We start from the raw sequence: 16,335 nt of genomic DNA on the forward strand, positions 1-16,335 counted from the left end.
AAAAAAAAACGGTTTATTAATACAAATTAAGAATAAAAGTAAGTACCTTTTATTGCAATAATTATATTAGTACAAAAATAACTTACATGTACAAAATGAATTGCGCATAGTATCAAAATCCAAGCTATCCTCATATTTTCTTTACAAGATTTACGTAAGTAACAGACCTTAATAAGACGTATTGAACTTACGAATTATAACTATAGTCAAGATTTAACCATATTTATTACAAAATAAATCATCTAATGTTGATGTACCATGCTGTGCACATTACACATATGCAATTTGTAAAAAATATATTATTATGATAAATGATTAGCTTACAGGCAAAAACAACATGTTTTCGACGGGAACATTTTGCTAATTTAAATTTGTACCAATGAAAAAAATATGTTTTTGATAAAGTGAGAAAAATCAAAATATAAATGACGAATAAAATCAGAAAGACCTTGGCCAAAAGACAAAAGTTGTCCTTACACTTAACAACATAGGCAAGTTATTGTAATAACTTATTTTATGCAGATGACGGAAATCTTTAGTTTTATTCCAATTTAATTTTTGCCTTTCCCTTTGGGGAGCTCCTGCACTAGATCTTGTGTTGCAGTATTTACACTACACGTCACAGTTTTACACATTCTTGATAATCAACACGATCGATATTTATGTAAACAAGATTTTATTTGGGATTTTATCAATTTTTTAACAGTTATTTGGACATTTTACCCTATCATCTTAGCAATTGAGTTATGGGGGCCATTGTGGAGAAATCACTCTATACTATTATTATTCACTGACAATGAAGCACTGGTTTCTGTGATTAATAAACAGTCAACATCTGATGGTCAAGCACTGAAAATGGTTAGATACATGGTTTTAAGATGTTGCAATTTAACATATTATTTAAAGCAAAGCATATACCCGGAAAGAAGAATATTTTTGCAGATTGCCTTTCTCGTTTACAGGAAGAACAGTTTTTGAAAAAAGCCCCAGCTGCTCAACCCAAACCGTGCTTAGTTCCACATCAATTCAAGCCACAGAACTTTTGGAGTACATTACAATCTTAGCAAATGCAGCTCTAGCTCTATCAACTCAAGCTACTTAATTACAGCCGCGCATGGAAAACTTTTGACTCTTTCTGTACAGAAATAATGAACCAAAGTCTGCAACCACCAATATCTGTAGCTACAATTTCATTATTCATTGCCTACATTTTTAAAAAATCATTTGCTCCTAGTACAATTTCAACATATCTATCCGCCATAGCCTATGTGCACAAAATGATGTCAATGCCTGACAACATTCGGTCGTTTTTAGTTGAAAAATTAGTTACAGGCACATATAGATTATCAAAAACATTTGATAGCCGTCTCCCAATTACAATTCCTATTTTAAACAAGTTGTTACATAGTATAACATTAGTTATCAAGTGTACATATGATCAAGTTTTGTTCAAGGCAATTTTCTTATTTGCTTTTTCAACTTTCTCTAGAGTTGGAGAGTTGGTGACAACAAAAAATGCCCCAAATGATAATGTTCTGCTATTGCACGATGTTTCATTGTCTTATGTACAGGGCAAAGCTGCAGAAGTTCAGGTTTGCTTCCGAAAATTTAAGCATAACGTTAGAGGAATGCCAAAGACTATTTCGTTTTCACATGGTACCACAATGGAATCAGCAGTCGTAGCTATGGTTGAGTACCTTAAAGTGAGACCCTATTCCGTACCCACAGAACCATTGTTTTGTTCTGTTGATGCCACTCCATTACATCGTCCAGACTTTGACAGAATTTTACATAAATGCCTAGCATCTTGTGGTCTGGATAGTTCGAGATACAAAGGACACAGTTTCCGCATAGGAGCAGCAACTGATGCTGCCGAGAGAGGCTTATCCGATTCACAAATACGCTCTATGGGACGTTGGAACTCTAACGCATTTCAAAAATACATAAGATCCCATTTAAATTGATAGGCATTTTTGGTACATTTGTACCTGCTTGGGCCGGTACAATTATTTTTATAGGAATATATACAAATTATTCAGCATCTCTGCGTTACTTGCTTTGGCCGGTAATTGGCAATCAATACGAATTTTATTTTTGGTAAATCTCCAGTTAGTGTGTCATCATATAATAAACATATCATTTTATGCAATAGCATTATTATAAAAGATAAAAGGTTTCAACGCATGAAGCTATGTTATTTTAACAATATTTAACTGCTTGGGCCGTTAAATTTTCAATGCCAATTGCATGCTATATTTATGCATACTTAACTATAATATATACATTAACATTAATACATAGATGTTTGTTTGTGGCTCTAATATCTATTTAGTTATTCACGATAGATTGTCGTGGAAGTTTGTATTGTCATTATTTGCTTACAAGGACTTTGTCTGTTAACATAACAGTACTTGCTTGGGCCGGTATTGTATTTATACTTGTATGGTTCAATTGGAACTAATTATGATCAGGCATTAAGCTCAAAGCTTTATTTTCTGCCAAGTGCTTGGCCTTTGTGGGGTAGGAAAGATTTATTTTATTGCATCTTTCCTGGTGGCTTAGTTGACCCCTTTTCTAGGCCAAGCTATTGTATTATGTAATATGTTATGTAATATGTTATTAGTGTTTTTATGTATTTTCATTCATTATTATCGTGTTGTACAGATGTTTATATATTGTGTATTTTGATATGAAAGAATTTTTTACGAATAAGTAAAAATTTTGCAATTTACTTTCTAGTTTCTCCATTCATTTATACATTGTCCATACGATATCAAAAAGAACTTTTCGTCGAATTCTGACACTTACATCATATCAGATGGTTTGTTACGGTTGTAGGAAGATAGCATAAAACCTTTAATGCTGAGTAACTAACATGAAACCATGAAAACAACAATCAGAGAGAACTATTTTAGCTCTACAAAGGACAGCAGACTTTGTTTCAATAATGAAATATTGTATTGTTACGCAGTAATGCAAGTATTTGATGATTAGGCAACACAATAAAGCAACATGTGTATTTGTCTGAATCGAAGCCATTTTTAAAGGTTAAGGTATAATAAAAACAATTATTTTGGAATCATAAAGGCATATTAAAACCAGTGGAATTATATGAGCCTTTCAACATAATCTTAATTTTATTGACAAAGGAACAAGCTGGAATGATCTCGACACTTCAGATCAGAAAAATCCCTTATACGATCGCTATGACGTCACAGACATGCTGAAACTAACATGTATTACATAAGATGCCAACTTTACAAGATGTTCTCCGGTCAAAATAGATATGAGTAACCGTTTTATAAAAAAAAAACAACTTTGCATTGATGTAACTACATGTAATAGTAACTTTTTGGGGTTAAGCTTTGCACATTTCTAAAAATAAATGACAGAATCTCAAAATGAAGTTATTTATTCAGTTGAAAACTACATTTGTAACTGGTACCGTAACTACACATAACTGCCTACTATACACGGCTGAAAACGGTAGCTAAGAGAGAAATATTATCAAATAAACAATATGAATGAAGTCGTTATGTAACTATGATAGACAAAGTACTAAAATTTGAATATTGATGATTGATAATTCAATGTCCTGTTAACATTTCGAGCAGTATATGCTTTCCCTTCCTTACTGTTTTCGAGATAGCTCTTACATTGTTTGTATAGTGTTAAAAGACTTTTAAATCATTGTGGGATTTTTTCTTGCAGAGACTTCCAACTCTAGTTATGCTAACAAAAAAAGTATGAGCTATGCAAAATATGCGGATAGCTAGTTATGTCGTGCAAATTTCAAAATATCTCTTTCGTAATGAGAAACGACAAGTTTAAATGCGCAATATGATCCCCAAATATAGACGTAAACACGGATATAGTTACATAGATTTATCTTGTGTATCATGTGTAACTACGGTGCCTTGTACATTGTCAACAACGAATTATTTTACTTCAATCAAATATAAAAATGAATCAATACAAGTAAGGAAACGTTGCTTTTATTTGTCAGGCCAATGCATAAGACGGATTTGTGTGACGAATGACAAAATTAATGGAATTATCCTACTTTATCCTACACTTTTAGCTAATTGTCATATATATTTACCGTTACATGTATACAGAAAATATGTACGTTCAATATTGTACTATTTTTTATGACAATTCAACAACAATTATTGTTTATTGCGCCTGACATTATCCTTATCATTTCTTTTATTTCTTTTCCTTTTATGTCAATTTTGATAAGTAGTATATATGCATAGAATGTTCAATAAAATGTAGAATATTAATATTAATAACAATAACACCGCATTCCAAATTTGAAAATTAAAAGTCCCTTATCAAATGACAAAAACAAAAGCTCAAACACATCAAACAAATAGAGAAGAAAAACCAAAATGACATATAGACAAAGCACATGAGCAAAAATGAAAGACTAGAATACAAAAACAATGACCATAGCACAATAACACAATACACAATGGTGAGATGTATAAGTACCAAGACACGTTAAGTTAAACAATCATCAAACAAACCAGCTTAAAAGTTTGTTCGGCAGGCACACAATTCGTCTACAAAATACTCATTAGTGACGCTTAAACAAAATAAGTTAAAAGGCCAAATGAAGTACAAATTTGAAAAACACTAAAGATAAAACATTGCGAAAGAGTTTGCCAAAAAACAGCAAAGGGAATATGTAACTTGAGTAGAAAATTCTCTACGTTTTTCAAATAATTAAAAGTTTCTGTTTGTTGCTTTCACTAGTCCGTACCACTTCCAATAAACAATCTATTCTTCCGCTTTCCTGGTTTGATACCCAAGAAAATTATACAACAGGCTTCATTACATAAAATGCGAAGTCTATTTAGAATAAACTTCAAGCAGAAAAAAGGACCCAAAAAAATAATTTGGAAACAAAATGGACTATATCATTTTACTTCATATTTTGATATCAACGGAAAATGCAGTTGTAATACGCGGCTGGCACTCCGTTGTACTTTAGCTTTAACTTTTTTAATTTCTCCAACTAAGTCGTAGTCTGATATATGACGATATACATGAAAATATTTTATCATTAAATATTTCAGTTTTTATGATATCGATAATTTAGAATGTTTTGAAAAAGACGTTTTTCAATTAAAATCTAATATAAGCATCGACTATTCTTTTTATTTTTTTGTTGGGACATACTGTTTTAATTCAAGGATTTGTATAGTTAGATAACTATTCAATGCATTGGTTTCTTCTACATGTTCTAAACAAAATTCAGTAACCTAAAATTTTGTAACAAAATTGTTTGTTTCTGAAGTGAAGTGCAAAGAAAAAACAAAAATCAAAAACAAAGTTACGAAAATTAAATTTAGGATAATATAAGTTCCTTATTTGATGCACATGAAGAGTGTGTGGCTGATAGCTCGCTAAAGATTCTTTTACATAGACTAACCTTACGGGTCCCTTTTCATAACTCTTTCAACTGATTTCGCAAGGTAATCTTTTATTTTTTTTTGTTACGTTGAAATGCTTTAATGGGCAGCTGGGTAAAAATGTTACTGTACTGTTTGTCTGTTTGCAGATTATTTCAATGTTGTCTTATAATTTTAAAAAAGTTTTTCACCATTTGGTTAAACTGTGTACGCAATTTGGTGTTTTTCTTGTTCTAATGGTCTTCAATAACGTAGTTTTTCTATATGTTGTATTTATAATGGTTTTTTTCTAAAACATTTGGCACCAAATTGAGTACTAACGAGTTTTGGCCATTAGTTGCTTTAAGCTTGTAATAGATTCAGATCAAATATGCTAATTAGATATGTGCGAATAAAAGGTGATCAGACATCTTAGTGTGTAATTTTAAATTCTAAGTGTCTAATTTCAAATTCACAGCGGGTGTTTTTTTGTTTATTTCATCTCAGTGTGTCTTTATGAAATCTCAGTGTGTTATTTTCAATTCTCAGTGTGTCTTTTGGGTCTTTTAATGTCATTATGTTTTTTGTTTTTTTGTTTTTTTTTTTCAGTGTGCCAATTTTCGAAAAATGGTCTAAACATAGTTTTGATTTAAATGGCTTGCCATACTGTGTCAAATATTTGATAGCAATAAAAAATCAGAGCTGTATCAAACTTGAATGGTGTGTCCATACTTAAGCTTGCCCTAACAATAAATGTTTTTCATGGGGTTATTTTTTGAATATCTGTGCGTTTTGATGAAATCGCAGAGTGCAATTTTTAAATCTCAGTGTGTCTTTTGGGTCTTTTAATCTCGCTATGTTTTTTTTTCAGTGTGCCAATTTTCTAAAAATGGTTTAAACATATTAGTTTTGATGTTAATGGCTTGCCATACTGTCCACTATTTGATTAAAATCAAAAATCAGAGTTGTATCAAACTTGAAAGCTGTGTCCATACTTAAGCTTGTCCTAACAATAAATAGTTCGAACTCTGTGATCGTATCAAGTTCCCCCCTGCAAAGGATTTTACTATCATGCTAAAAGAAACGAAATTAAATGTGTGGCAAAGGATTGGATAATAATGCAGATTTCGAGAAACAATCAAATCTAGCATAAAATGCAGAGTTTGGGGAACATCTGAGAACATAAAATGCAGAGTTAGAGGAACATCTGAGAATATAAAATGCAGAGTTAGAGGAACATATGAAAAAATATAATGCAGAGTTGTAGGCACAGATGAGAACGCTAAATGTAGAGTTAGAGGAAACTATGAGAACGCATAATGCAGATTTAGAGTAACATATGAGAACATATAATGCAGAGTTAGAGGAACAAATGAGAACATATAATGCAGAGTTAGAGGAACAAATGAGAACATATAATGTAGAGTTAAAGGAAAGTATGAGAACATATAATGCCGAGTTAGAGGTATATATATGAGAACATATGATGCAGAGTTAGAGGAACATATGAAAACATATAATAAAATTGAGAATGGAAATGGGGAATGTGTCAAAGAGACAACAACCCGCCCATAGAACAGACAACAGCAGAAGGTCACCAACAGGTCTTCAATGCAGCGAGAAATTCCCGCACCCGGAGGCGTCCTTCAGCTGGCCCCTAAACAAATATATATACTAGTTTAGTGATAATGAACGCCATACTAAACTCCAAATTGTACACAAGAAACTAAAATTAAAAATAATACAAGACTAACAAAGGCTAGAGGCTCCTGACTGTGCATTGTTAACGGAACATATGAGAACATATAATGCACAGTTAGGTGAACATGTGAGAGCATGTAATGCAGAGTTACAGGAACAAATGAGAACATATAATGCAGAGTTAGAGGTACATTTGAGAAAATGTGATGCAAAGTTATAGGAAAATATGAGAACATATAATGCACAGTTAAAGGAACATATGAGAATACTTAATGCACAGTTAGAGGAACATACGAAATTACATAATGCACAGTAAGGGGATTAGTTACCAAAACATATAAAAACAACTTTAGCATCACTGCAAGTTTAAGACGGCCCCTAGCTCCGGCTTGGGCGGAATTATTTGCAAAAATTATTCGTGGAGACTATGTACATGTAAAACCACCAAAATCAGGCCATGTCAAAAGGAACAAACTGAAAATCCTACGTGAATATGTAGAATATCAAAACATTTTGACTACGATCATAGCAGTGTTATAACAATTTAAATCAATGTGGATTGATTTGTTTACTAATTATTAAGAAATGCAATCGTTTACACAGGAATAATACCCTAGCTTTTATTTCAAAAATAGCTCGTCAAAAAGGAACATACAGATATTGTATTGCATTTCTTCAATATTAAACAGCAGTTACATTTAGAATCCAAGTCAGTTTTCTAAAATTAAAAATGATATCCAAAATGGGGTGAAATGATTTATTATACATGTACGTATTATTTCTCTGAATACAAACAAAATAGCAAATCAGGTCACGTGTTGCAATTCTTTTAAAGACTTATTTATTAGTAACCCAGATCCAGTGGTGATTGCTCCCCCCCCCCCCCCCCTCCCCCCCTCCTTGTAAAATGTTAACAAGTATATTTACTGTCTACTGATTAATAACTGACGAGTGAAATTTTATTTCCCAATAATATAATGTACGATTCTCGAAACTGAAGGCCTTGTATCGATATGAAATTTAATGTTGTGTAATATGATATTGGTGGTGAACATATTTTATATTTCAAGGTTAAGAATATATTGATTCTAAAATATTAAGGTCAGTCTAAAAAGGGCAATACAAAATTACAGCGAAAAATCACACGATGAAATTTTCTATCTCGTTAACGATAGTGTAGTATCAAGATTTAGCGTTTGACCAGTTGCAGTATTTCGTCTCTCGTACCTAGTATACAGATGCCCTATGTTGCGAAGTTTCTGTCTGTCATAATTATGTTTGTTGTCCTTGGCCTCATTTTCATTGTTCAGCAACTGCATGGAAAAAGTATAGTGTTTTGTTATTTTTATACATAATATGATAACTATATTTGGTATATGGATCCTTCTTATGTCTACATGTCCGTAAGACAGGATTCATCTGACCTCAATTTAATTTCGTGGATCAGTGTTCAAGGTTAATTTTCGTGATGCGGTCCGTTTCTCGGTAAACATTAAGCAGTTTGTCAAGTATGTTTGGTGTATGGAAATTCAATAAGTGTAAGGTGTGTATTTCATATAACATTAAGAAGATGTTGTATGGTTGTCAATCTGACAACTATCCACAAAAGACCAAATGACACCGAAGTTAACAACTACAGGTACGTACGGCCTTCAACAATGAGAAAAGTCAATATCACATAGTCATCTATAAAAGGCCCCGAAATGACAAATTTACAGCACTGTTGTCAATTAGGGAATTGTGATTAAGTATATACGGAACAAACAATATTTATAGTTTATCATGTATAATGATGACCACGAAGACGCTTGATGAACTTTGATGATCTTTGGTTGTGCATGGATACAAACAGTTCCCTCCATCTGGTAAATGAAGTCATGAAGGCTCGCATAATTGACCGAATTTTCCGGTGAAGGACATAACTCGAAACTGGTCTATTCAAACGAGAAAACTAACCGCCTAATTTATGTACAAAATAATGAACGACAAAACATATATGTTACACAGCAACAAACGACAACCACTGAATAACCTGACTTTGGACACACTCATACATAACGTGGTGGGTTCAACTCTATTGAAGGTCCAAACCCTCCCCTAAATTGGGACAGTGTTGTAACAGAACAACATAAGAACAAACTATAAAAAGAGGGGGGTAATATACCAGAGGGACTTTCAAATTCATATACATCAAAAATAAACAGACAACGCCGTGGCTAAAAAAAGTTTCCTTGTGATCAGCAACCCTCTATCAGGGAAATTATGATAGGAAATACAAGCCCTGGAAAATCTTATCAACTAGGAGATATATACTCGGTATGCAGGTGATGCTGGAATGTTGCTTCACAGAAATGGAAAGTTTACAATCGAACTTTTGTCGTGAAGTTTTGTATTCAACTAACCCTCATTGTCAATATCTAGATGTAAGCTGCATGTAGTATCCTTTATCTCAATTTCGATGGGAGGGGGGGGGGGATCATTTGAAAAAGACTTTACTCATCAGATAATTACAAATAGAAATACATCTAATAAAAACAGAGTAGACGTGAACAGGTACTCATACACCCCCACAACAATAAACCACTAAGAAAAGATCTGAGAGTACTCGCAGTTACTGACAGCTAGTTCAACGCCAATAGCAACTCATTAAACAAATCATGCATCAAAGATTAGTCAGTTTGGCAAGATTCATCTGACCTTCATCTCATTTTCCCGGTCCATTTGTTGATATTTGTTTTTCTTATACTATCAACAATAGGTCATATATATTTGGTTTATGTTAAGTTTATAAGGTGAAAACATTTGTCTGTCAAGTGTCATTTGTCTTTGACCTGATTTTCATGGTTCATTGGTTAATGTTAAAGTTTTGTGTGTTGGTCTCCTTTTCTAATACTATAAGCCGTAGGTCAACTACATTTTGTGTATAGGATGAATTTCAGGTTGTCATGTCTGTCTTGCAGGTGTAATTTGTCGTTGACTCCTTGTCCTCTTTTATATGGTTCGTTGGTTAATGCTTTGTTTTAGTAGTTAAGTCCTTTTCTAACATACTAACAAATACTAACGGACTTTAAAACGCATGATAGTGTGATTATTCTTTCTTATTCCGATTTTCAAATTTTCTTAATAAATGTATGTCCGGCTTTGTTGTTCTGATAATGACCTCATGTTCATGGATCATTGATAGATTTATGTGTGTGTGATACTTGCAGTCAAACTATCAATGACATAAAATCATTTTAGTATGCAGGCGAGACATTTCAGCGTGTGCAGTGTTGGAGTATATGAAAAAAAGTGAAAACAACACGTCCGAAGCGCTTTTCTGGATTCACCTTTATCAGGAACTCTCATAACCGAATATTTGAAACCATATAAGAACCGGAAAATTTGAAGAGCTACATAACCAAATAGGACCTGAAAAAATAGCCAAATCCATCCAAGGTCAATTTTGCTCGAGGCAGTTGCAACCTTTATAGTTTCTTATAATTTAAAAATGTATTAATGGAAATGACAAGAACTATTATAATTTTGAAATATTAATCATATATATTTATTGAATAAGACATCCTGTGAAAAAGCACCAATGTCCGTGCATATTTCTGGTCCGAAGGTAGGATGATGACGTACTCTAACTATATCTCCGGTCTTTAGATATAATACTGCAATCATTGAGCCAGCATCTGCTCTTGTCAGAAGGTACGATGATGACGTACTTTAACTATATCTCCAGTCTTTAGATATAACACTGCAATCATTGAGCCAGCATCTGCATTGCTTCTTTCTGCATGTCCCAATTGTACTTCAATCTCATTCTTCATCAACTGAACACGCAAGAAGGTAAAACTTTGCTTCAAGAATGTACATGAAAAGAAATAAATTCCAGCGTAGGGTGCTTTGAATAGTCCTGTGTGTGGGTTATAAGCTTTTCCAATGTTAGTTATCTTAATAACAAAAATAACAGTCTGTGCACCATATATATATGCATGGAGCTCGACACTTTTTGCCAAACGCGCATGAAACGCAACTTGTGTTGAGTGAGTTAATCGATTTTTATCTGAAAATTAAAGAATAAATCAACATATTACGAGGCCATTTGGGGTTTGTTTCTTTTTCTATTTCCACGTATTTATTTTTCTTAATCCTCCTTCCCCGTCCGTAGGAAATCAAATGATTGTCCCTTTAAGTGATTGTACACTCATTTACACATGCTTACGGTAGTAAAATTGTAAATGAATTGTTATAGTCTGTAATTGTTCAATATATATATTAACTCGAAACCAAACTTCTTTAACAGAAATTGCGTTCACTCGTTGACTGTGTTAACTTTAACTTATGCGTTGTCTCAACAGAGACTCTGCGTTGACTTAATTTAGAATCCGTTTTGACTTTAAAATATACTCTGTATTGACCTTAAAGGTTACTGTGTTTTAACTTGACATCAACAGAGACTTTGTGTTGACTTTAACAGAGACTCTGCATTGACTTTAACAGAGACTCTGCGTTGACTTGAACAGAGACTCTTAGTTGACTTTGATAGAGCATCTGCGTTGACCTTAACAGTGAATCTGAGTTGACTTTAGCAGTGACTCTAGGATGACTTAAAAACTCTAAGTTGACTATCGCAATGAGCCGAGTTGCAGGGCCGTAACTACATGGAGGCAAATGAGGCAAATGCCTCATGTTGGAAAGTTGAAACAAAAGCTCGTCTTCATATCAAATTGTTTTCACGGCAAGTGTCTTGCAAGAAGCACGTTCTCTTCACTCTCTGATGTCGTCCCCGCATGTTTTTCGTGATCCATGTTTTTAATTTACTTTTAGTTTTCAGTGTTGATGGTCTATTGTTTTGTAGTTATGTGTCTTATCTGTACCCGGGTTTGTCTTTTGTTCATTTGGTGTCCTACTTTATGACTATAGTCTAAGTGCTGATTTTCATTTGTAAATCTAGTAGTGTTTTTTTAAACTTGAGTTTTCTTATACTGAAGGACCTTTTGTCTAATTAGAAAAAAAATTCATTAAATTGTAAGAATAATTGAAATTCGCTCTCAGACTGACTCGCTGTTTCGTTCTGATGCTATTTGAAGCGAACACCAATCAATCAATCATTCTTTATATGTGTAACACTTTGGTTGTCTAATATTCCTCTGATTACTGTATATGACAGATTATAATGTTCATGATATTGATTTTTAATAATAGTTTGGCAATGTATGGGTAATATTGGCTAACACGTGTACAATGAATATAAGCCAATAATTATCGGGGCTTGCGCTGGCCCAGATTATAATTTATGGGTTAAATTCAAGTGAGACCACCAATCTCCCGGTATCAAATCAGTTGAAAAAAACACCAATGTATTGCCATATGACCTTTTACATTAAAGGGTTAAACTTGCATTAAGTCGTGTTCAGATCCTTTAATGAAAATAAAGGAATATGGAGTAAATGTGCACGGGACTTAATCGCACACAGAGTCAATACATAGCAAAAATATAAAAAAAAATATCAATGGTCAGGGTTTTTATTCCTGTTCTTCATCTTGATAGTCGCTGGAGGGTCTTCAACAATGAAAGAATTATTAATACCATAAAACATAGTCAAGTTGGTCCCTGTGTCGACTTAAGCGGTACCTAAAGTATAATACTGCACTGTCACTATATTTAAATTCAGTCATAAAAAAAATCACCAAATTCAAAACACAATACAATACAAGACAAGAACAGACAGAGTCAGTATTTAAAATGATTATAAGAACTACGATTTTTGTTTTATCCTACATATCGGTCTTTTGATGTCCCTAAAACTTTAAATTCTTAAATTAAAATGAATCTATATATTTTGCTTTTAGACCAGAATATGGTAGAAAAAAATAGCTAAAAAATAATTGCGTTTCAAAGTAAGAAAGAGTCCGCGAAACGCTTAGAATGCACGATTTTGCGTCATTTCTTTTAAAGCTTCTAGGGGCCTTGAGCGCCCCTAGACCCCTTGCTTGGCGAATATATTTGCTCGACTTTAAAAAGAGGCTAGTTACGGTCCTGTGGAAGAGGGTCTGGATGGGGTTTACAGAATAGAGACTAATGAGTCAATACTGCAGAAAAATAGGTCAAAATTCAGTTAAATATAAATAACAGAAAAAAATATGCCAGAAAAATAAAGAATTGGGTGACTAAAAAATAAAGGAATAGAGAACAATGAACCCAAAAAAGTAAATTATAGAAAAGAATGAAATAAAAATTAAAGTGGGAAAAGACTTACCTTGTTTGACGCATTTCTCAATTTTTTCGTCATATTGAGAAAGTTTTGTTTCAAGTCTGTCCACCTATTTCATGAACATCCATAAAGCAGGATTCTCGCAATTATTAGATAAACCTCGGCTACTCTGCAGCTGTGTTTTTTCAGCCTCAGATTCAACACGTGACATAAGAGAGATGAAAACAAAATCTTTCCAGAACTGCATTGTTACACTGTAACAGTTAATTTGATACTGATTTTGTTGGGTTTTTTTTGTTGTTGTTTAAAATGTATATATTAATTGGCATGTGTCGTGATACTAAGTTTTTAGTCCAAGTATATAGAACGCGGGAAGCACATTAATAGATAATCACAATTTATCGGGGATAATGATAGTTTATCGGTCGACCATTATAGATGTACGGCGTAAAGTATACTTTACGGTTGATCATCATAGATGATCTAATTAATGTGACTCGCGCGCAGACAATGATAGTTACTTCTTTGATAATGCATTAACAGTCGATAAGGTGAATTGTTTCGACAATGATAGTTAAACTCGACCAAGTGAATTAAAATACTAGTCGTAAATTCGATAATTTTAAATAAAACCGGAAATGCTTGCCAATTGTAAAATCGATTTTGATTGGCGGTCAACTTTTTTCTACTGTTGCTTTGCGAATTGACGAAAACGACAACACTTCAAGAGAGTGGATGAAAGTCAATTCCTTAAAACAATAGTTACTCTTTCTAAAACCTGTTGTGCATGTTGTGTGGATGGAAGTTAATTCCTTGAAACAAAAGTTACTCTTTCTAAAACATGTTCAACAGGTGGTTATTTCAAGATTATTTTTTTAATTGCGTTTTATCAATGGTTATATATCAGAAAATGACAATCAAATTTTTTTGTGGTAAGAAGGTGGGTGCATGCAGTTTGTTTTTAAACAAATTGTTGGTTTCCTTTGAAAATAGGAGTGAAAAGAAAAAAATGACATTCAGTTTAAAAAAAAATCTGTTAGAAAAAAAAGTTTCTTGTTTAATAAATTCACAAAAAAAAAAAAACAGTTTGAAGAAAGAAAATCACAAAAATGGTAATGTGAAAATTTTGTAATGAAGACATATCCCGTATATCGATACTAACATTCTGGTCAATTATAATACTAGAAACCGTAGTATATAGAGTAACGAGATGTAGATTGGACATATTTTCTAAATCCTTTTCCCCTTCTTCAATTCGTGCATGGAATTTATTACCGTTAGAAATTAGATCCATTCAATCATCTCCAAATTTCAAAAACACAATCCGGCGAGATGATATTTCATTTTTGGTACCTAAATATTATTTAATAGGAAACAGGTTGGAAAATATATTGCATACAATTTACGTCACAGATGTAGTCCTTTAAAAGCTGATTTATACAGAGTTAACGTTAATTTAGTAAATGACCCAAGTTGTGAAAGTGGGTGTCCATTAGAAGATTCGATTAATTTTTTCTTAGAATGTCCACTCTACATAAATTTTAAAAATCAGGAGTCGGTTTCACAAAAATACTTAAGACTATGACTGATCGTAAGTCATGAACAATTCAGTATACTTACGATTAATTTTAGTGGTAAGTTTATTTTGTGAAATCGAGTTCAGTTCTCTGAAAACATTTAACACTTAAAGCTATTTCCATAGATCACATTTTATTTGGAACAAACGAAATTTGTGTTAAGCAGTAAATAAAACACTGACAACTTGTACAAAATATCTGTACAAATTATAATTTGTACAACATTACAACTGGTACACAACATATATATTTTTCATATTGTACTGAAATATATATGCTGTTTTCTTGAAATTTTGTATATTGTACTTATTTGGAGAGGATTGTTTTAAGTTGTTATAACTTGTATCCAATCATATTGTATATTTAGACAATAAAATATGTTTAAACTAAACTAACATCCTTGGCACTAAACACTTATTTGTACAAAACACAGATTTTTGTTAGTCATTTCTTTCCTGATCAGAATATATCACCTGTTAGTCGATCTTAATCTGTGATATTGTATTAAAATCTAATAAAATTATTCGTACTTTGCCAATCAATGTACATGTAAATAGTTTACATCAAATCTTTTGAAAAGAGACATTACAGACAAGTGTCAATACATTGACACATCTACCGATAAGTTGTCACAAATCACACATGTTGAAGCTGGGGTTAATTAACGGATAGTTAAGAAGTCAAATTAAGCTGTGATTAATTTCCTCTCTAGATTCAGTAGCAATACAATTTTATATTAGAATTTGTTTTTGTTGAACTGGACTGGAAGGCACGTGCCCCCGGTATATCCGCCCTTTGAGGCCAACGGTTACATTGATGTCGATTTTTGAATATTAAGAAAATGTTTTTTTTTAACATTAACAAATCAGCATATTAACTTATATTAAAAACGCATTTGAAAATATCAAGGATTTGAATAGTAAGACTTACTATACAAATACTTGAAAATATTAATATATCCGACTGAAATTTTTTTATATTAAGAATTACTTTTATTTATATAAAAAAAAATACTTTTTAATATTATAAAATGTAAAATTAATATTAATAAATAGAGAATAAATGCAACAACGGATTGCCATAATTATATACGAAATTAGTGCCAGTTATAGTTTATTTACTTAGTAATATTATCATTAGTGTACTATTCCTAGGATTCCTGTCTGTTGCAAACGTAAAAATATTAATAACTTTTAACTTGCATCATATTAATTTTGTATTAATTTCACCAAAAAACAGTTATTCAATTCTTAAACACTATCAATTCATGCAGTTAACGGTTGGTGATAATTAGCTAGACGATCCATTTGGCTTGAATGTGTTGTCATTTGAATCGATGGATATGATTGGACGAAACTATTTAGCATGGTCGATTACGCATTGTGATTGGGTACATATGAATTGTTATTGAAAACAGGGCGTAAATGCATTAACGAATCCCCCGTTAATCTGTTC

The sequence above is a fragment of the Mytilus californianus genome, unplaced genomic scaffold (genome assembly GCF_021869535.1).
Source record: "Mytilus californianus isolate M0D057914Y unplaced genomic scaffold, xbMytCali1.0.p SCAF_25, whole genome shotgun sequence".
NCBI lineage: Eukaryota > Metazoa > Mollusca > Bivalvia > Mytilida > Mytilidae > Mytilus > Mytilus californianus.